This window comes from Chiloscyllium plagiosum, chromosome 9 (assembly GCF_004010195.1).
Source record: "Chiloscyllium plagiosum isolate BGI_BamShark_2017 chromosome 9, ASM401019v2, whole genome shotgun sequence".
In the NCBI taxonomy this organism is placed as follows: domain Eukaryota; kingdom Metazoa; phylum Chordata; class Chondrichthyes; order Orectolobiformes; family Hemiscylliidae; genus Chiloscyllium; species Chiloscyllium plagiosum.
In genome coordinates, this window is record NC_057718.1 from 2,754,534 (window position 1) to 2,778,413 (window position 23,880).

A 23,880-nucleotide genomic window follows, 5' to 3' on the forward strand; every position below is an offset into this window, starting at 1 on the left:
GTTGCAGCAGTCACAAACCTGACTGCCATGGTCAACCTATCGTCTCAGCCTGCTCCTGAATCACTGAGCTTGTCTTTGCATACCTTGACACCGTCCCACTCCCCCTTAGTCCAGGAACCCGCCACCTACATTTGGGACATGACCCATGTCTTCCACCTCCTCCACGATTTTCATTTCCCCAGCCCCCAACACCTCATCTTCACCACGGACATCCAGTAGCTATACACATCCATCTGACCTGACAAAGGCCTACCCGCCCTCCATTTCTTCCTCTCACACTGACCCAACTAGCCCCCTTCCACTGACATGCTCATCTGATTGGCTGAACTGGTCGTCACCCTCAACAACTTCTCCTTCCAATCCTCCCACTTCCTCCAAACCAAAGGGGCAGCCAGGGCACCCTCATGGGCCCCAGCTATGCCTACCTCTTCATCAGGCATGTGGAACAGTCCATTTTCCACAGCTACATCAGCACCATTACCCACTTTTTCCTCTGCTACATTGATGACTGCATCGATGCTATCTTGTTCTCCCATGAGAAGGTTGAGCAGTTCATCAACTTCACTAACACCTTCCCTCCTGACCTCAAGTTCACCTGGACCATCTCAGATACCTCCCTCTCCTTCCTGGGCCTCTCCATCTCCGTATTCAGTGACCAACTCAACAGCTACCTGGACTATTCCTCATCTGAACCTGCCTCCAGTAAAAACATTATTTCTTATTCCCAATTCCTCCACCTCTGCTGCATCAGCTCCCAGGACCAATTCCACCACAGAACACACCTGATGGCCTCCTTTTTCAAAGATGGAACTTCCCCTCCCACATGCCCTCCAGTGTTTCTCCTCCACTTCCCGCACCTCCGCATTTAAACCCCACCTCTCTGATCATAACACAGATAAAACATCCCTGGTCCTCACCTTCCACCCCACCAATCTTCAGATAAACTGCATCCTCCCCCATCACATCCACCACCTACAAACAGACCTCACCACCAGGGACATATTTCCCTCCCCATCCCTAACAGTGCTTCGGAGAAACCATTTTCTCCATGACTCCCTTGCCAGATCCATGACCCCCACCAACCCCCACCCTCCCCTCCTGACACCTTCCCCTGCCATCATAGTAAGTGCAAAACCTGTGGCAAACCTCCCCCCTCACCTCTGTCCAAGGCCCCAAAGGATCTTTCCACATCTGAAAAACATTTACCTGTACTTCCACAAATGTCATCCACTGCATCTGTTGCACCTGATGTGGTCTCCTTGACATTGGGGAGATAGGACATCAACTTATGGATCATTTAAGAGAACATCTCTAGGACACCTGCACTGTCCAACCTTACTGCCCTGTTGCTGAACACTTTAACTCCCCCTCCCATTCCACCAAGGACATTCAGGTCCTGGGAATCATCCACCGGCAAACCCTAACCACCCGACACCTGAAGGAAGAATGCCTCATCTTCCCCATTAGGACTTTCCAACCACACGGGATCAATGTGGATTTCACCAGTTTCCCCATTTGTCTTCCCCAACCTTATCCCAGTCCCAACCTTCCAACTAGGCTCCGCCCTCTTGAATGGTCCTACCTGTCCATCTTCCTTCCCAACTATCTGCTCCACCCTCCTCTCCAACCTATCATCTTCTCCCCCACCCTCATCTATCTATTGCGTTCCCCGCTCGCTTCCTCCCACCCCCACCCCCACTCGCTCCCATTTATCTTCCAGCCCCCTTGGCCCACCAACCTCATCCCTGATGAAGAGCTTTTGCTCAATTCTCCTGCTCCTCAGATGCTGCCTGACCAGCTGTGCTTTCCCAGCTCCACACTTTTTGAGAAAGCCAGATACCAGTCTTTTCCATCTCCTTTGTTTAAAGCAATATCCTTTTCTGATTTTTCTCCCCAATCCAAAATAAAGACAATTAAAAAGATGTGGTCTTTATGGGGAAATGCTCTCAACAACATCCCAGCTACCCACCTGTGACATGTGATTATTTGTCTCACAGACTCAGTGACAGCAGCTGGTAACCAGTGTCTCCCTGGAGCTGACAGAATCCCTCCTTCGACAGGACACAGGCAGGTAAGCTTCACTGTTCTTCACTGTACATGTTCCTGGAACAGGGAGGAGCTGGTGTCATTGTCAATTTATGATTTCAAATCAATTTCTCCTGCACAGCCAACCTTTTATCTGAAACCCCTTGTTACATCGAACGGGGTTAAGCTGCTGGAAATGGAAACCAGCTATTTATGAACTGGTCACAAAATTTAAAAATGTTTACAAACCATATTCAAGAAGCCATTTCCCTATCTTTTAGACACAGCATGACAGAACGCACATATCAGGTTTCTCTCCTTAACAAGAGTTCCTGTTTCGTACAAAGAAGTAGAATTCAGTTTTAGGAAAACAATGACATGTAGCTCTCCCAGTTAAAACTCACACCCTCGAATAAACCCCCCCTTTCACACATAGAGACTGGCATAGACAGATAAAAACATGGGCGTAATGAACAGTGGAAAGAGTGGGAAGACAGTTCAGAGTTCCCTATCCACAGGGTTTTCTGATTTGATTCTTGTGCTGCTCAGATGGTGTTTCTCAATCTTCCTTCTCCAGATGCTTTCACTTATTTACAGGAGGCAGAGGGGGAACTGATTCACGCTGATAGCAGCTCCCTGAGTGATTCACACTGACACCATCTCCCTGACTGATTCACACTGACAGCAGCTCCCTGACTGATTCACACTGACACCATCTCCCTGACTGATTCACACTGACAGCAGTTCCCTGACTGATTCACACTGACACCATCTCCCTGACTGATTCACACTGACACCATCTCCCTGACTGATTCACACTGACAGCAGCTCCCTGACTGATTCACACTGACAGCAGCTCCCTGACTGATTCACACTGAGCTTCTCACATTATTATTGCAAAGCAGAAGACTTTTGTTATAAATAACTAGTCACAGGTTCACAGAACACATGTTTTTGGTTAGAATTCCAGTATTACCTACCCTCCAGCCCCATCCTCTCCTTCCCACCCCAATTCCCTCACTCTCTCCACACTCCTGCTCTGTAAATCCTCTCCCCCTACTTCCCCAATGGGCAGCTGTGTAAACAACACTCACAGTGAGGATCAGGTTACTTGCTTTCAGAAAGTGCAGGAATCGCTCTACATTTCTTGGTTTCTAAACCTGTTAATTTTCCATTTCAGTTCACAGTCAAAAATACAAAACATTTCCACTCCTTGACAGCTCATGTCTCTCGAGAGAGACCAGGAGGACTGATCCCACATCTCTACATGATCTCTCAGACACCAATGAGGGGTTATTGGAGAGCAGCTTAGCATGGCTCATCTCCAACTATCCCTCATGGTGACCAGTGACTGATCCTTCAGCAGGAAAACCAAATCACTCAAATTATCAAATGAGATGTACCCGTCCAACTTGTCTTGTGTAATTCATAATCAGGGTTAAGTTTGACCAGGATGTTCAGGTCCAAGTATTCCTGATTTTGTTCCTGATTTTCCCTCTGGGATCTACTTTTCTCTGAGAGCTCTATTCCTCTCATATCCAGCTGTACTGTCAGCTGCCCACAGCTCTGATTCAGAAACTGTTTGACAAATCAGCCACTTTTTTGGAAATAGAAAGGTTTCAAGACTAATCCCTGACTCTATCTAATCAGCATTCAGTCATCTCTCATTTCACAATGATTACTGAGTACAATATTTCTTGTTTCCTTCTAATTACAGAATGTGAAGGATTCTCCAGCAGATTCAGACTCCGCCTACATGGTAAATATCTTGCACTGCAATTAACATCTGGCTTTACAACATTCACCCTATTCCCAAAGTGTCCTGTTTCTGACTTTCCATTGGTCCCATCATCTGACTGACATTTCTATCCACCAATCATCATGAGTGGGAATAGGCTCAGTGCGAAGCAAACCAGAGTGTTCACCATGCTGGATTCCCAACTCAATTAATGAGATTTTCCTGTTCTCCACCAGAAGTTGAGCCCTCCTGGACCCTTCAAGTTCAAATCTCATCCTCTGCCACTCAGCCCCACGGCTATCCCTTCTTCGATCATACCCAATCCCTGGTCTCCTCAGCCACTGCCAACCTCAGGAGCCAGCTACAATCATCACTGCATTCCATTATTCTCAGAAAGAAAATGTTTTTTCATTTACATCATTCCTCTCACAACCCCAGCATAGCTTGGGAGCCTTTACAATGACTGAAGAGTTTTGAAGTGTGGTCACTGTTATCAGAAAGAGAGGAACTGATTTAAACACAGCAACATCACTGGGAGAACAATGCTGCTTTAGAATATAAGAGCATAAGGAATAGGAGAAAGTATAAAGTTGACAGCTTCTTCAAGCTGCTCCACCATTCAATACAATCCTGGTGGATAATCTGCCCCAATTCCACTTTCCCAGCTGCTCCTCCTATCCCAGAAATTCTCAGAGAAACCAAAGGTTTGTCCATTCCAACCTGAAATGCTCTCAGCGATGGAACATTGTCAACTCCTGCGGAGAGAATTCCACAGTTTCTTCCAAAAACATCATCTGTCCACCTGCTTGAGAAGACAGGGTTTCAGTTTGACATCTCATTGAAAGCCTGTCCTGCTGACAGTGCTGCACTGCCTCCGTACTGCACTGAGGGAGCAGCCTGGATGGTACGATCACATCCCTGGACTCGGCTTTCAATCGAAAAGCTCCAGTCTCAGAAACAAATGTTTTTCCACTGGGCCAACACAAATGAATGAAGGAGACATGGATCTGGTTTCAGGGAGGGAAATCCCTTTTGCCCATAAGCAGTAAATATTGTTAGAATGTGAAATCATTCTAAATAAGCCATGATTTTGTCAACATTATAGATCACAGGTTTTAACATATCTCTTTTTCCTGTTAGGCACTGCAGCATTGGGATCGCTCTATTTACAGTGAGCTTAAAGGTATGTTTCTAGTTTTGCCTCCAGCAGGGTAGTTTACCAGCTGCAGCAATGTTCGTGCTGCCTCTGAGATCATGAGAATCTGGGTGCGGGGATTGTGTTATTCATGAGTCTAAGAGCTACTGTTATGTACAGCTACTGTAAAACTGGAGGAAACTCCTGTTATATGCAAGCATGACCTTCCTCAGGCTTTTCAATGTCAGGCCTAACATTAGTGATTGGGTTACACAAAGCAAGATTATTTCTCATGCCTCATGTGATCAGATGCAAGATGGAGTCAGAGATCTTTGTACTCTCAGGTCACAGCTGTGATGCAGTGATGATGTCATCACCATGAGGAATCATCATTCAGTAAAAAAGAGACCCTTCAGCCCATCGAGTCTGTTCCATCAATCATTACACTAAACCTCCACTAGTCCAAACTTCAACCACTACATTCACAGCCTTGAATATTATAACATTGCAGTTGCTTATCCAAGTTATTTCTGAAGTTTGAGGTTTCCCGCCTCAACTACCCTCCCAAGCAGTGAATTCCATATTCCCACTAATCTCTGGGTGAAAAGACCTTTCCTCAAATCCCCTCTAAACGTCCGGCTTTTCATAGATTCATGGAATCATACAACACAGAAACAGACCCTTCGGTCCAACTCGTCCATGCTGATCATTTTCCCAAACTAAAATATTCCAAGTTGCATGTGTTTGGACATATCCAATGGAACCTTTCCTGTTCATGTACCTATCCAAATGTCTTTTAAATGTTGCAATTGTACCTGCATCTCCCATTTCCTCTGGCATTTCATTCCACTTATGAACCACCCTCCATATGAATATATCGCTTCTCAGGTCCCTTTTAAATCTTGCTCCAGTCACCTTAAAAATGTGTGCCCTAGTTTTGCATCCCTTACCCACAACAAAAGATCTTTGCTCTTCACCCTATCTATGTTCCTCCTAATTTTTAAGTTCACCCCTCAACCTCTTGAGCTCCAGTGAAAACAGTTCCAGCCTGTCCAACCTCTCCTTTTAACTGAGGACAAGCTCCCCAAGCTCCCTCTGTCCCCCTGAGCTTCCTCGTGTCCTGTCATTCATTGAGTCCTCCATGTCTCATACAGCTCCCCTGACCCATTGACTGTGAGACTGAACACAACAACCGATGAAGTTGAATTAAAAATCCAGCCTCATGGTGACCACCGAAACCCAGTCGATAGTCATCAATAACTTCCCAGTTATTGAACGTATCTGTCAGAGATGAAAACCTGTAGGTTATACTTGGGAGGTCTATATGTGACTCCAGACCCACATCAATGTCATTGACTCTAAACAACCCTCTGAAATGGCACTAACAAGGCAGTCAGTTCAAGAGGCAATTCGGGAATGGGTAGTGAATGCTGGCCCAGTCAGTGACATCCACATCCCATAAACGAATAAAAAAAAACCATCACCCGACATGGTCTTGTGTTTATTGTAATCATTCTGGGGATGTGGGTGTGGTTGTGTCAGCTTTCATTGACCATTTCTAGTTGCCCTGGTGGTGGCATGAACTGAAAGTGGGCAGTGAGTGCAGTGTGATCACAGGCCATTATTGATCATGTCTGACACACACACACAAAAAAACATACACACACACACACCTTGTGTTTTTTTTTATAGAATCCCTGCAGTGTGGAAACAGGGCCTTCGGCCCAGCAAGTCCATCCTGACACCCAAAACCAAAACCCAACCCTATTGTCCTATATTTACCCCTGACTAATGCACATCCCTACACATGATGAGTAATTTAGCATGGCCAATTCAACTAACCTGTACATGGGAGGAAAATGGAGCACCTGGAAGAAATCCAAGTAGACATAGGAAGAATGTACAAACTCCACACAGACAGTTGCCCTAGTTTGGAATTGAACCCTGTTCCCTTGCGCTGGTGTTCTGACCAACTGCAGCCTTGACTGACATTGTCTCTGGGATACATATATTCCCCACCAGCTGGTGAGACAAGGCTGGCAGCTTCCAGGCAGGAATCTCTGAGTTATCTCCTGGGTAAACCCATTACATGTGAAATTATCTTTTGGAAATTAATAATGTTTTTAATTTTATTTGACAGGGCCTAAAGCAACTCCTGAAACTTAAACTACAGAATCAATCCTTCTGTGCAATACCTGGGTCCTGGAACATAAGGATTATCAGATGCTGACTGCGGGGCATTATTCCCAGATTTTGCACACTCATTGATAGAAATTGTAAATACTTGAGACCTCAGCACTGACCCTGTGACAATCTCTGATTCTTGCCCTGTCTGGCCTAATGTGACTCCAGAAGCACAGTTTAATTTGATTAATGTATGTCTCCTCTCTGGGCACTTTGGAATGGCCAATAAATGCTGGCGAGCCATTAATGACAATATTCATGAACATGTGAAAGGTAGGCTTCACTAGTTACAGCCTGAAAATCAATCATTTATCATTGTTGTTTGTTGTTGTAAATCCAACAAGATAATCAACAAGATAATCCAACAAGATAATCAACGAGTCGATAATATTTTCACTTTCACAAAATCTTGGTGACTCTACCTGTCTGCATTGAGTTTTCAAAGTCTCTTGCTATAACAGCCTTGGGAATCAATTTGAACAAAATGTTTGGTGAACTTCTTATTGTTTTCTACTGGCTTGGAAATTAAGTTGCAGGAGTTCCCATGTACCTGCTGCCCTTGACCTTCTAGATGGACATAGTTGTGAGTTTAGAAGATGCTTTCTGAGGACATTTGGTGAATTTCTGCAGTGCAGCTTGTCGAGGGTACACATTGCTGTTAATGAGTGTCAGTGGTGGAGGGAGGAGATGTTTGTATGTGTGGTGCCATTCAAGTGTTTGCTTTGTACTAGATGCTATCAAGTCTCTTTACTGTTGTTGGGATGTTCAAAGAAATGATTTGTGATGTACATCACATGGCCCACATTACAATGAGTGTCAGCTCAGTGGTTTGGACTGCTGTGTCAAAGCACCAGCAACCTAGGTTTGATTCCACTCTCAGGAACTTGTATGTGTGCAGTTTGCACATTCTCCCTATGGCTGCATGGGTTTGCTTTGGATGCTCTGGTTTCCTCCCACTGTCTAAAGACATGCAGATCAGGTGTATCAGTGTGTTAAATTACCCGTGGTGTCCAGACATAATCCTGTATTTCCCATGTTCTGGCCAGGTGGATGAGCCATGAGCCAGGTCATTTGATGCTCGAACCACTCACTGTGCAAAAAAAGTTGCCCCTCATGTCCTTTTTAAATCTTTCTCCTCTCACCCCAAAAACAGTCCTCCTAGTTTTGAACTCCCCTGTCCTCGGGAAAATATCTGAGCTATTCGCCTTATCTATGACACTCATGATTTAAAAGAAAACTCTACACAGTTACCCCTCAACCTCCAATGCTCCAGTGGAAAAAGTTTCAGCCTATTTTTATAACTCAATTCCTCCATTCCTGGCAAGATCCTGGAAATGGTTTCTGAACTCTTACATATTTAATAGTGTCCTTCTGATAGCAGGGTGACCAGAAGAGTCCCAGTTTGAGGGTTAGATGGGATGAGGGTAGAAGATGCAACAGGTAGATAACTGATCTATGGAGTGGAGACCTGTGACAAAGGCCTTCTTTCTTTTTTTTTAATTCATTCATGGGATGAGGATGTCATTGGCTGGGCCAGCATTTATTGCCCTTCCTTAATTGACCAGGGGCAGTTAAGAGTCAACCACATTGCTGTGGGTCTGGAGTCACATGTCGGCCAGACCAGGTAAGGATGGCAGTTTCATTCCCTGAAAGACATTAGTGAATCTGATGGGTTTTCCCAACAATCAACAGTGGATTCATGGTCATTGTGTGACTCTTAATTCCAGATTTTTGTTGAATTCGAATTTCACCGTCTGCCATGCTGGGATTCAAACCCAGGACCCCCAGAACATGACCTGGGTCTCTGGACTAACAGTCCAGTAATAATACCACTAGGCCATCATCTCCCCATTTCAGCCTAACACCAACTATATGATTGCTTGCACTACACCTGATATGCTCCAAAAACTTGTGATTTCAAACAAACCTGTTGGACTATAGTCTAATGTTGTGTGACTTCTGACTATGTCCATCCCAGTCCAACACTAGCTCCTCCACATTATTGCTGGCTGAACAGCTTCTGAACATGAAAGGCTATAGCCAGAAGCCATCGGATCTCTGGAAATTGAGGTGGAGTCCTTTTCTCTGCAATAAAAGCTAACTAATGCCCAAAGAAAGCCAGTTTATTTTCCCTTACCAGCTGCTGCAAGCTGTTGGTTTTAAGCAGAATTTGTAAAACAGTCATTCTGTGTTTCCGACAAGGAAGTAGAAAACACCTGAAGAGAGAGAGAGAGAGAGAGAGATCAACAAGCAGCAAATCCTGATGAATAAAATGTACATTAATTCACAGCCAAGGCAACACGGCTCTGCAGAAATAGTTTGAGCTGTTTTTAAAAATGCCTGAAACAAAGACCATCCCAGAGGGGGAAGGAAATCCCATCAGAAGATGGAATGTGTTAGATTCTCAGAGTTCCTTCAATTTCTTGTCAATGAGGCTGATTCCAGAAAGTGAAACATTGATGGGAGATCTTCTGACCATAATTCATATTCCAATTAGTAATTGTTCCAAATCCTGACATTGTAAACGTTATCTTTGCAAAATATTCATGCAGAGATTTTATCAGCTTTTTCCGTGTCTTTTACTGACTGAGAGGGAGAAACTGTGCAGCTGGTCCTCCTTGAAGATCTCTTCACTTTTTACCAAAAGAGAGGGATCTTTTCTCACTGTTTTTCGTCAGCTTGACAAGTTTGCTTCAGTTGTTCTCCTTAAATATCCAAACAGTTCCACATTCCGGCTTCTCACAGTGCGAGCATTTTTATGTCATCCTAATATAGGTTTCAGTTCAGTGTTTACTTTTTGCAACAGAACTTTCAAGGGTGGTTCTGATGTTCCCTTACATATTTCATGACTTTTTTTCAGCTGAAGAGTATACTCCCAGCTCTGTCTGCTCCTGCATACCCGATAGAATTGCACTTTTTACTAAAATTGTCTCCACTGCTCTTATTTCTCCATCCAATCTGAGTATCCTCACATCTGTCTGCATTACATCTGATTTGCTATTGGCTGCTCACTCCCTCACAATGGGACAAGAAGAGAAAGCCCCAGGAACTACCTGAGCCAGGATGGGGACTGAAGCCAGGCTCTCAGCAACATTCAACATGAAGCTCCAGCTAATTATGTTGGAAACTCCCAGAATATTATGATCACTCTTCCCTAGTCAGGTGACTCGGATGGCTGGAGTATAATGTAGAATAATCACAACATCTCCGCTTCAATCTCAGTCTCAGCTGTGGGAGCTCATGGAGATTAAGCCCCTCCCCTTTCCCTGTGCTCAATGTGGATCGAACCTATTGCCTCTCGAATGGGGAGAGATGTGTGTGCTCCTTTGTGCTCTGTGGTTCATTCCCAATCCCTGAGAGATTCCCCTGCAGATGTGACACCTCACAGAGCAATCTCCCTGACTCTGCAATCCAGCCCGATGGCACTGACAATCTTGTGAGTTGAATGGAATTAATATTACTCATTCTCCAGGAAAAAGCTTCACATTTCCCACAAAATCCTCCTCCCATTGTCACAAATAAATCCCCTTTCTCCCAAACACACCACCAACACTTAACCTGAACTCAGCTTCCTCCCCATAGTGAATCCATCCCTGAGATCACTCTCCATCATCTCCTCAATCATCTTGATCACAAACTGATCTCCAATTCATTCATTAAGCATGAGGTTTTTACTGGAGATGATTGTCGTATAAACTCCACTTACTGATTACAATGAGCTGGTTTCCTTCACCAAGGACACTTCCCTGCACTGAGCAGTAATAGACCCATGTCATTGGGCTGCATGTTTGTGATGGTCAGAATGAAGCTGTTACTAGAGGGCTCTTTGAAAGACTGGAAATGTTCAGTGAATCCTGGGCTCCATTGTGTTTTATTAAAAATGTATGAGATAGACATCTTGCAGTGGTTACCATGACAGTGTTGTTGTCATTTTTGTCCTGAAGGCTGGGCAGTTTGCTGCAAACAATGATCTGTTGAAGGTTTGGTGGTTGTTTAAAGGGAGAAGTGGAGAAGTAGGGAAGGCCACTACAGGACGTGTCAGAAAATCAACACAGATGCCATTATTACACGTAGGGACACCACTCACCTTGTACACGGCAGGTATTCATGTGAATCAGCCTACATTGTCTATCTCATACGCTGCAGACAACGATGCCCCGAGGCATGCTACATTGGCGAGACTGAGCAGACGTGACAGCAACAGATGAATGGACACCGCATGACAATCACCAGTCAGCATTAGAGACATTCAGCTTTGGACCTTCGGGTGACCATCATACAAGGCAGACTTCGGGACAGGCTGAGCAGAGGCTGATAACCACGTTCTGTACCCAGGGGAATGGCCTCAACCGGACCTTGGGTTCATGTCACACTACAGGTGACCACATTGCACTTTACAGTCTCTCAAACACACACACGCACACACACACACGCACACACACACACACTCACACACACAAACACACACACTCTCTTACAGAGTCACACACTCACGTTGACCCTTTCTCATACACAAGCTCTCTCTCTTATGCACACACATACACCTCCCACACTCACATCCACACACGCACTCTCTCACAGGCTTACACCCCATCACACTCACACACACACTTTTCCAAGCTTGCACACAAGCAAGCCCACACTCTCTTGTAGAGAACATAGAACATCGAACATAGAAAATACAGTGCAGTACAGGCCCTTTGGCCCTCGATGTTGCGCCAATCCAAGCCCACCTAACCTACACTAGCCCACTATCCTCCATATGCCTATCCAATGCCCGTTTAAATGCCCATAAAGAGGGAGAGTCGACCACTGCTACTGGCAGGGCATTCCATGAACTCACGACTCGCTGAGTAAAGAATCTACCCCTAACATCTGTCCAAAACCTACCACCCCTTAATTTAAAGCTATGCCCACTCCTTGCCACAGAGTGCTGTAGAGACAGAGTTCTTGTGTATGTTTAAACTGAGATAGATTCTTGATCAGTTGGAGAATCAAGCGCTACAGGGAAAGGGGCAAGGAAGTGGAATGAGGACTGTTGGATCAGCCACGTATCAAGGAATGTTGGACCAGCAGGCTCGAGTGGCTGGAAGGTATGCTCCTGGCTCTATTTCTTATAGTCTTAATACATTCTCCTAGAAACAGAGATTGTTGAAGACGGTTAAGGGAATAGGTTTCCTCAATGTAAAGGTTGTTGTTTATGAAAACATCCAGACGAGAGATATTTCATTGTAAATCTGCAAAAACTTTTAATGGAAGACTGAGAAAATCTTGGTAGCGTGAGTGCTCGTGGGAAAAAAAGCATCGCAGCTTATGAGACTGGAACAGTTAAATGAAACATGCAGATCTGGTAGTGAAGGAAAATTACCTCAAGTTTTGAATAACTAGAACGTTTTTAGATTGATTCACTCATGGAACATGGGTGTTGCTGGCTAGCTGGCATTTATTGCCTGTCCATTGTTGCCCTGTGAGAAGGTGGGAGTCAGCTGCCTTTCTGAGCCATTGCAGCCCATGGACAGTAAGGAGACCCACAATGCTATTAGGGAGGGAATTCCAGGATTTTGACCCAGTGACAGTAAAGAAGAATGACACATTTCTAAATCAGGATGGTGACTGGCTTGGAGACACTTGCAGGTGGTGGTGTTCTGATGTATCTGCTGTCCTGGTCCTTCTAGATGGAAGTGGCTCTGGATTTGGAAGGGGCTAAGGATCTTTCATGAATTTCTGCAGTGTATTTTGTAGATATACACACTATCACTACTAAATGTCGATGGTGAACAAAGTGGGTGCAGTGCCAATCAAGTGTGCTGCTTTGTCCTGGATGATGTGAAGCTTTTTGAGTGCTACTGGAGCTGTACTTTTACAGTAAAGTGGGGAGTACTCCATCACACCTGTGCCATGTAGATCATGGACAGGGTTTAGGGAGTCAAGAGTTGATTTATTCAATGCAGTATTCCGAGCCTCTGAGCTACTCGTGCAGTCACTGTGTTTATATAGAATCCCTACTATTTGGAAAGAGGCCCTTTAGCCCAACATGTCCAACACCATCCCCCGAAGAGCATCCCACCAAAAAACATCTCCCTACCTTGTCCCTGCAACCCCCACGGCTAATCGCCAAACCTACACATCCCCAGACAATGGACAATTTAGCATGGCTAATGGCTAATCCATCTAACCTGCACATCTTTGGACAGAGAAAGGAAACCACAGCACCTGGAGGAAACCCTTGCAGACATGGGAGAATGTACAAACTCCACATAGACATTTGCCCAAAGCTGGAAATGAACCCAAGCCCCCTGTGCTGTGAGGCAGCAGTGCTAAGCACTGAGCTACCGTGCCACCCCAGGTGGTGCGTCCAGATGAGTTGCTGGTCAATGGTAACCTCCAGGATATTGAGAGTGGCGGATTCAATGATGGTAACACACTGAATAATTAAAGGTTGTGGTCATAATGTCTCTTAGTGTTGCTTGCTGGAAGAAGTCCGGCTCTGAATTGATGAGATGGGCTTCAAACACTGTGGCACATCTGGGAGGAGGAGAGTTCCCTGGAAGCTTTGTTTCAGGATACAGTCGCATCTGGTAGATTAATTATTTCAAATTTGGTAAGTAGGGTGTCACTGCAAGTGAGGCAGGTCGAGGGATTCTGCATTCAGGAACAGAGGAGCCTCAGCTCTTGACCTTGTCCAACAGGTACGAGGTATTTGCTCCCTGTGTGAATGAGGAAAAGGGCTGCAGGGAGAATGAATCAATTGACCACTGCACCATGGGACGGGAGGCCATTTAAGAAGCAGGAGCAAAAAGACAAGTGGTAGTTGTAAGGGATTCTATAATTAGGGGGATAGATAGTATCCTTTGTAAGCAGGATCGAGAGTCCTGCATGGTGTGTCGCTTGCCCGCTGCCAGGGTAAGGAATGTCTCTGACCAGCTTGAAAAAAGATTGGAGAGGGAGGGGGAGGATCCAGTTGTTGTAGTCCATGCCAGAACAAACAATATCGGCAAAACTAGGAAAGAGGACTTGTTCAGGGATTATCAGGAGCTAGGAACAAAATTAATGAACAGGTCCTGAAGGGTTATAATCTCCGGATTGCTGCCTAAACCATGTGCAAATTGGCATAGGGACACGAGAATAAGGGAAGTAAACACATGGCCAGAAGAGTGATGTGGGAAACAGGGGTTCCTTTTCATGGGGCACTGACATCAGAATTCGAACAAGAGGGATCTGTACTGCTGGGGCGGTCTCCACCTGAACCGAGCTGAGACCAATGTTCCAGCGAGAAAAATAAATGGGCTGGTCAAGAGGACTTTAAACTAGGAAGTGCGGGGGAGGAAAGGGGTAAAACATCCCCCAGTGGGAAACAAAGCAGCAGGTTAACATCTGTAGGGCTGGATTCAAATGCATGGTAAAATATGAAAGAAATGACAGGGAAAGAGAACTTAGGAGAGGTTATTAAAGTCTCTAGCATTGACACAAATAGGACAGGGTGTTTGGAAGGGGTTCACAATCAAACTTCAAGCACACTGGACAAACAAATGACAATGAGAAGAGGGCCTGTTAATACAGGTCTGATGGTATTATATCTGAATGTACACAGTATAAGGAATAAAGTAAATGAGCTTGTGGCACAGATCGAAATTGGCAGGATTGACATGGTGGGCATCATAGAGATGTGGCTGCAAGGCGATCAGAATTGAGAGCTGAATATCCAAGGGTTAACATTTTATCAAAAAGATAGACAGGTGGGCTGAGGGGTTGGGGTGATCTTATTAGTAAGAAATTGAATTAAATCAATAGTAAGCAATAAAGTAGGGTCAGATGATGTAGAATTTGTGTGGGAAGAATTGAGGAACCGAAATGGTAAAAGAAATCTACAGTAGGAGTTATGCACAGGCCTCCAAACAGTAGTCAGGAACTGGGCGCAAGAGACGCTAGGAGATAGAAAAGGAGCATAAGAAAGGCAAAGTTACAGTAATCATGGGGGATTTCAATATGCAGGTGGATTGAGGACATCAGGTTGGTAGGGATTGTAAGAAAAGGAATTTGTGGAATGTGTATGAGATGGCTTTTTGAAGCAGCTTGTTAGAGGTCCCACTTTCCCCAGAAAGAACCCCAGTTATCCAAATACCGGAATCCCTCCCTCCTGCACCATCCCTGTAGCCACGCATTTAACTGTTCTCTCTCTCTATTCCTCAACTCTCTATCACGTGGCACGGGTAACAAACCAGAGACAACAACTCTGTTTGTTCTAACTCTGAGCTTCCAACCCAGCTCCCTGAAAGCCTGCCTAACATCCTCAGCCCTCTTCCTACCTATGTCATTGGTGCCAATGTGGACCACGAATTCGGGCTGCTCCCCCTTCCCCTTAAGGACCCGGAAAACACGATCAGAGACGTCACGTACCCTTGCACCTGGGAGGCAACATACCAAACGTGAGTATCTATCGCCCCCACAAAACCGCCTATCTGTGCCCCGAACTATCGAGTCCCCAATAACTATTGCTCTGCTCTTCTCCACCTTTCCGGCACGGTGGCACAATGGTTAGCACTGCTGCCTCACAGCGCTAGAGACCTGGGTTCAATTCCCGCCTCAGACGACTGACTGTGTGTAGTTTGCACGTTCTCCCTGTGTCTGTGTGCATTTCCTCCTGCAATTCAAAAATGTGCTGGTTTGGTGAATTGGCCATGCTAAATTGCCCTTGGTATTCAGGGGATGTGTAGATTTTGTGCACTAGTCAGGGATAAACGTAACATAATAGGGTGTTGGTGGGTTACTCTTTGGAGGGTTGGTAGAGAATTGATGGGCTGATTTGAAAGTAAATTTATGATAAATTCTGTGTCCTATCACCCTGCATCTCTAGCTACCTGATTAAGGAGCAGTGCCCTGAAAGCTTGCGCTTCCAAATAAACCTGGTGTTGTGTGATTTTTAACTCTGTCCACTCCAGTCCAACCCCAGCACCTCCAGATCAGAACTAATAGAAGACAGAGAGTGAAGATAAAGGGGACATTTTCAGGATGGCAACCTGCAGCTATTGGAGTGTCACAGGGATCAGTGCTGGGCCATAATTATTTACACTCAGTTTTCTGGTCTGTGTTCCCAGCCTGTGGAGCTCTGTGTCAGCTGCACCAAACAATCCCGGACAGTGATAAATTCTCCTTGTGATACAGAATTTACACAAACTCCACAGCAGCACAAACCATGAAAAGATCTTTTGTAGCAAGTTAAATTTCTCCAAAGAAAAGTTACAAATCATACAACACCAGATTATAGTGCAACAGGTTTATTTTGACTGCTCTTTCATCAGGTAGCTGTGGAGCAGGACCATAAGACACAAAATTTACAGCAAAAGAATACAGTGTCATGCAACTGAAATGATATATTGAACAAACCAAGGCTGCTGTTAAGTCTTTCAGCTTTTAGAATGGGTTGCAGGTTTCGGTTCATTAATATGTAAATCTCTGGATGTAGGTTTGCTCGCTGAGCTGGGAGGTTCATTTCCAGACATTTTGTCACCCTACTAGGTAACATCTTTAGTGGGCCTCAGGCAAAGCAGTATACATGATTCCTGCTTTCTATTTATATGATTGGGTTTCTTTGGGTTGGTGATGTAATTTCCTGTTCTTTTTCTCAGGGGGTGGCAGATGGAGTCTAACTCGATGTGTTTGTTGATAGAGTTCCGGTTGGAATGCCATGCTTCCAGGAATTCTCGTGCGTGTCTCTGTTTGGCTTATCCTAAGATGGATGTGTTGTCTCAGTCGAAATGATGTCCTTCCTCATCTGAATGTAAGGATACTAGTGAGTCAGGGTCATGTCGTTTTGTGGCTATTTGGTGTTCATGTATCCTGGTGGCTAGATTTCTGCCTGTTTGTCCAATGTAGTGTCTGTTACAGTTCTTGCACTGTATATTGTAAATGATATTAGTTTTGCTTGTTGTCTGTAGAGGATCTTTCAAGTTCATTAGCAGCTGTTTTAGTGTGGTGGTGGGTTTGTAGGCTGCCATGATGCCAAGAAGTCTGAGTAGTCTGGCAGTCATTTCTGAGATTTCTTTGAAGTAGGGGAGAGTGGCTAGGGTTCCTGGGAGTGTTTTGTCTGCTTGTTTGGGTTTGTTGCTGAGAAATCGGCAGACTGTGCTCATTGGGTACCCATTCTTTTTGAATACAAGGTATAGGTGATTTTCCTCTGCTCTGCGTAGTTCCACTGTGCAACACTTCAGTTCAACACTGGCTCCTCCACATCACATTCTCCAAAGCAAACACTTACCCAAAGCAACACTGAGCGACAGCATCACAGCAACTAGAGTTCCACTAATCATCTCAACAGAATGACAACCCAGTTTCTCCACACAGTTTATTGTACCTCCAGTTAATACTTGGAAACACAAAGTGCCCCAGCCAACTGCAGCTTCTTTAATGCCTTGTTTCAGGAGATGAAGAAGTTAAAGTATCAGTAAAGGAAAAACAGTGACAATAGAGTGCTGGCTGCTCTCTTCTGAAGGAGGATATTACTGGCTGGATTTTCTAAACGTGGCTCAGAGAGGTTTATTTCAGGAATGATGGGAATGACTTATTCAATGCAAGTTCCTCAGAGTCACCGAAACATCAAGAAATCACACATTTGTTGCAACCCTGTGAATGGTCAAAACACTTATTAAAAAACACACTGGGCCCAAACCCCTCCACTTTATAACAATTGCCATTTATGTAGCAGTGTGTATACATACAATGAACACATTTTATCACCAATCAAGAAATGCAACCTAAAGACAATAAACCCCCAAAAAATCAAAAAACTGAAATTGCTGTAGGAACTCAGCAAATCTGGCAGCATCTGTCGGGAGAGAAACTGAGTTAACATTTCCAGTTCAGTGTTACTGTTTCAGAAACTTGATCAAATGGTTCAGTCTGAAGCAGAGTTCTAAAGGGAAGGGAACAATAGAGAAACAGGATGGGTTAATCTAGAGAATCCCTGAAAATAGACCGAGGGATCGCAATGTGTGATTAACCCACAGCCAATCATTGTGGTCTCAGCCGGAGATCATCAAGCAGAATACAACATTAGTTAAATACGGAGTCAGCCCTTATATTGTTATAATTATTTCTCAGCAACCTGTGGGGGTGTACTGTACCACAGGGTGAGACTTGATCCCTGCCCTTGAGGTCTACAGTTAGGGACATTGCCAGTGTGCCACAGCCCCCTGATCCTGACATTGGTTACACATCTCAAGGGCAGCAGCTTCTCTCAAACAAATAGCTAGGACCATTTGTCATTTCTGTTGCTGTTCATTCAAGGCAGTTGTTGATAACACATGAATACACAGTGGGTTAGGGTGATATGGGTGGGGAAACTTTGTCACCTCAAATGTGCACAAGCTGCCAGCAGCTCCGGGTCATACTTTTCAATTAATTAGCTCAAGAACATAGACACACAGTTTAGTGGTCAGATAATTAGATTATTGAGAAACTGGTTATATCAGTGAAATTGAGTACAATTTAAAATATCTGCTGAACTCACTCTGTCAGTGATGATTAACAAAGATATAAACAAGAAGAAAACACCCAGACCACAGGCAGCAACTGTTGTTCTCAGTTGTTCACGATGTCATTTGCCAGTCTCTGACTGCAACATCTGAAACTGATATTAGGTCAAAATGTAGAAGCTGATGTGTGATTAGCTCAAACCTGATTAAAAACAACAGCTTGTATTTTACAGTGCCTTTAACACAGGAAAACTTTCCATGGGTTTCTCACATAGAGTCACATGGGGAGATATTAGTCTGGGTGACATTCCACAATGGCAGCTGAGATGAGGAGAAATTTCATCAGCTTGAGGTTGATGAATCTGTGGAACTCAATATGCAGAGGGCTGCAGAGGCCAAGTCATTGAGTGTACTTAAGACCGAGATAGGTAAATTCTGGATCAGTAAGGGGGCCAAAAGTTATTTGGAGTGACCTGGAGAATGAGTTTCAAAGACATATCAGCAATGATTGAATGGCAGAGCAGGCTTGATGGGCAAAATGGCCTCATTCTGCTCCTAAATCTAATGGTTGTATATATGAAACTGAGGGTCAGTAATTGAATGGGTATAGCCCCACACATTGCAGGTGGAGACTGCACTGGGCTGTATGTTTGTAATGGTCAGAGTGAAGCTGTTCTAGGAGGGCTCTCTGGAAGCAGGAAAGCTGGAGGAGTTTCCTGGTGAATTATTTCTGGAACGAGCTATCATCTTGTCCTTTCTTTTCCTGGGGAGCTGTTGTTACCACTGAATGATCATTTCTGGCAGCTTGGTGTTCTTCATGGTGCACTGTCAGTCTCACTGTCTGATCCTCTCTGACATGATTAACTGTTGGAAATTGAACAAGCACTGGATTCAACATGGCACCTGGAAATGGAAAATAAAGATCACTTTAAAAGCATTATGGTCAGGCAGTAATCTGCATCTGACAACAAAATCTGTATTTCCAATCGCTTCACCCCTCAGTTCCTCTGAGCTTCCTCATTTCTTATCATTTCGTGAGTATTCCCGTGTCTTGTTCTTTCTTCAAAGTGCATCACCTCACAGATATCAGGGTTTAATTCGAGCTGCACTGATCTGGCCACCTGACCAATCCATTTCTATCCTCCTGCAATCTAATACCATCTAATACCATCCTCCTCACTCACAAGCACTTGGCTGATCTTTCTGTCATCTGCAAACTTACTGACGATCCTTCACACTCAGATCTGCATCGTTTATGTACAGCATGGACAATGAAGGACTGACCACTGATTCCATCACTGGACGCTGGCCTCCAGTCACACAAACAGTCCTCTACTACTACATTATGTTGCTGGGTCAGAATCAATTTGGATCCAACTTGCCAAGTGATCCGAGATCCCATCAGCTTTTACTTTCATTATCAGTCTCCCATAGTGGGCCTTGACAAAGGCTTGGCTGAAATTCACAGAGAATTGAAGTTAAAGCTTTCTGGAGCTGAATTACGTGAAGGGATTTGGAGACATTATGTCAAAGTGCCATCGAGGTCATTGGTCATCCATCATTTAATTGAGTGGTGGAGCAGGCATTATGGGCTGAATGACCTACTCATGTTCCTATGTCCCTCAGTCTGTATCTCTTAGGTTAAGGGGATGACTAAGAGGTGAGTAAACAGGGCGGCTATGAGGAAGGGCCAAGTGCATCAGAGGTGGAGGTGGGAATGTCATTGAGCAGAACAGAAGCTGCAGAAGGTTCTGGGAAATGATGGCCCAAAGACTCGAGAGCTGAGAGTTTGCAATTTCCAATTTAAACCTCAAGATCATGAGACCGTAAGATATGTGAGCAGAAATGGGCCATTCAGCCCATTGAGTCTGCTGCACAATTTGATCATGACGGAAATGTTTCTCAGCTCCATTCTGCTTCCCTCTCCCCGGTGCATTTAATGTCCTTACGATACAAACACCTATCTGTCTCTATTTTAAATACACTCAGTGACATGGCCTTCACAGCCTTCTATGGCAATGGGTTCAACAGGTTCACCATCCTCTGGGTGAAGAAATTCCTCCTCATCTGAATTCTAAAAGATCATCCCTTAACTCTGAGGCTGTGTCCGAGTCTGTCATACTGGTGGAAACCTCTTCTCCACATCCACTTTATCCAGGCCCCTCAGTATTCTGGATGTTTTAATCAGATCCCACCCACTTCTTCGAAACTTCAGTGAGTACAGACCCAGAGTCCTCAATTTGAAACAACTTAACGGGCTACAACAGAAACCAGTTCAACCTTTATTTTAAATGACACTGAGGTACAGATCAGCCATGGTTCAGCTAAATGTGGAGTTAGCTCAAAAGAGTGAATATCGATGGAATATAATAAATTTCTAGAAAATAAATCACTTTGTATTCTGTCAAACTCTCAAATCTCGATTATTAAAGATTAATACAGGCTGATGGAGTAATACTGGGAAACTTCCAGGCTAACCCAATGTTCCCATTAATTGTTGTAAAAACCCATCTGCTTCACTAATGTCCTTCACGGAAGGAAATTTGCCACCTTTACCTGGTCTGGCCTACACATGACTCCAGACCCACAGAGATGTGCTCGCTCTTATCGTCTTCTCAAATAAACAGCGAAGTGACTCATTTGTCGAGAGGTGCGAGGGAGGAACAGAGGACTGCTGGGAAGATGAGTAAACAACAACATTTTTTGAACAGAGCAGTGAGGAGAGAGGGCAGAGAGAAATGAGGATTTCCAGGAAGTTTTTAAGTGAGTGAGATCTAAACCCGAAACCCTGCACCATAGGGCTTCCCTCCCACCCACCTCCACTAACCTTACGAAGAGTCTGTAAACTCGGTAAGTTTTCAGTTTTTCTCCTTTTTTTTCTTTTCTTCTCTTCCTTGTTTAGTCCTGTTTGAGCTTTCAGAGTAGCAGGATATGGATGTTAGGGCAGTTGCATGTTCCTCCTCCAGAATGTGGCAGGTGAGAAACACTTCCTATGTCTCTGCCGACCACATTAGCAGGAAGTGCACCCAACTCCAGCTCCTCGAAAACCGAGTTAGGGAACTGGAGCTGGAGCTGGATGAACCAAGGATCACCTGGGAGGCTGAGGCAGAAATTGAGAGGTTGTACAGGGAGGTGGTCACTCCTCAGACACAGGATAAGGACAGCTGGGTTACTGTCAGGGGGAGGAAAGGGAGTCGACGGTCAGAGCAGGATTTCCCTGTGGCCGTTCCCCTCAGCAATAAATAAAACGTTTTGGATACTGCTGGTGGGGACGGCCTACCAGGAGAAAGCCATAGTTATCAGGTCTCTGGCACTGAGCCTGGCACTGTGACTCAGAAGGGAAGGGGGAAAATAGAAATGCGTGAGTGATAGAAGACTCAACAGTTAGATGGATTGACAGGAGATTTTGTGGTCAGGAACAGGACTCCCAGAAGGTATGTTGCCTCCCTGGTGCCAGGGTCCGGGATGTCGACGATCGGGTTTACTGGATTCTGAAGGGGGAGGGTGAGAAGCCAGAAATCGTGGTACATATTGGCATCAATGATATAGCCAGGAAGGGGATTGAGGATCTGAAAGTGACTACAGAGAGCTAGGTTGGAAGCTAAAGAGCAGGACAAGTAGAGTAGTGATCTCAGGTTTGCTGCCGTTGTCACAAGATAACGGTGAGGAACAGTCAGCAAATGCAGCTTAACACATGGCTGTGAGGCTGGTGCAGGAGGGAGGACTTCAGATACCTAAACCATTGGAATACCTTCAGGGATTGGTGGGATCTGTATATGAAGGATGAGTTGCACTTGAACTGGAGGCGCACAAATGTTCTGGGTGGGAAATTTGCTTGTGTGGTTCGGGAGAGTTTAGACTAGTTTAGCGGGGGGGTGGGAATCAGAGCTACATACCTGAGAGAGGGGCAGTTGCAGATAGGGCAGTGTCAGGATGCAGTGAATCTATCGGGAAGGTTTCTCATGTGATGAAACAAAGAGATCGGTTAAAATGTGTCTACTTTAATGCAAGGAGTGTCAGAAATAAAAGTGACAAACTTAGAGCATGGATCAGTACTTGGGGCTATGATCTTGTGGCCATAACAGTAACTGGGTTTCACAGGGACAGGAATGGTTGTTTGATGTTCCAGGGTTTAGAATGTTTAAAAAGTACAGTGCGGGTGGAAAAAGAGGAGGGGGTGTAGCATTGCTAATCAGAGAGTGCATCACAGCTACAGAAACAAAGGTTGTTGAGGAAGGTTTGTCCACTGAGTCAGTATGGGTGGAAATTAGGAACAGCAAGGGAACAGCCACCTCATTGGGAGTTTTCTACAGACCCCCTAATAGCAGTAGAGAGATTGAAGATCTCATAGGCGGGCAGATTCTGGAAAAATGCAGATGTAGCAGGGTTGTTGTTCTGGGTGATTTCAACTTTCCTAATATCAACTGGAACCTCCTTCGTGCAGATGGTTTGGATGAAGCCATTTTTGTCAGGTGTGTTCAGGAGGGTTTCCTTACTCAATATATAGACATCTGATGAGGAGAGAGGCCATTTTGGATTTGGTGTTCGGCAATGAGCCAGGAAAGGTGTCAGATCTCACAGTTGGAGAACACTTGGGTGACAGTGATCACAACTGCCTCGTATAGCCTTGGAGAGGGAAAGAAGTAGTTACCAAAGGAAGATATTTACTTGGGGAAAAGGAAATTATGACACTATCAGACAAGAGTTGGGAAGTACAGACTGGGAGCAATTGTTCCACAGAAAGAGCACAGCAGACATGTGGAGACTGTTTAAGAATAGATTACTAACAGTGTGGAAACAGGCCCTTCGGCCCAACAAATCCACACCGACCCACCAAAGCGCAACCCACCAGACCCATTCCCCTACATTTACCCCTTCACCTAACACTATGGGCAATTTAGCACGGCCAATTCACCTAACATGCACATTTTTGGATTGTGGGAGGAAACCGGAGCACCCGGAGGAAACCCACGCAGACTCTGTGACTCTGTTTCAGAAACTTGATCAAATGGTATGGTCTGAAGCACAGCTTGAAAGGGGATGATGGATTAAACTGGGTTAAAGAATCCCTGAAAATAGACCCAGGGATCACAATGTGTGATTAACCCACTGCCAATCATTGTGGTCTCAGCCGAAGATCACCAAATAGAATGCAACATTAGTTAAATATGGAGCCAGCCCTTATAATATTGAAATTACTTCTCAGCAACCTGTGGGGGTGTGCTGTACCACAGGGTGGGACTTGATCCCTGGCCTTGTGGTCTACAGTTAGGGACACTGCCAGTGTGCCACAGCCCCCTGATCCTGACATTGGTTACACGTCTCAA

At 44.8% G+C, this 23,880-nt stretch overlaps 1 protein-coding gene and 1 long non-coding RNA gene across 2 annotated transcripts in view; one reads left to right on the forward strand and one right to left on the reverse strand.

The window, feature by feature from the left end:
- LOC122552564 overlaps positions 1 to 3,777 on the forward strand; it is an 8,813-nt gene extending 5,036 nt beyond the window's left edge. The window contains exons 3-4 of the long non-coding RNA XR_006312419.1: positions 1,998 to 2,071; positions 3,743 to 3,777. This is a non-coding gene — a long non-coding RNA (uncharacterized LOC122552564). The remainder of the gene's footprint in view (positions 1 to 1,997; positions 2,072 to 3,742) is intronic.
- LOC122552552 (immunoglobulin superfamily member 2-like) overlaps positions 1 to 23,880 on the reverse strand; it is a 1,022,215-nt gene that overhangs the window by 71,550 nt on the left and 926,785 nt on the right. The window lies entirely within an intron of this gene.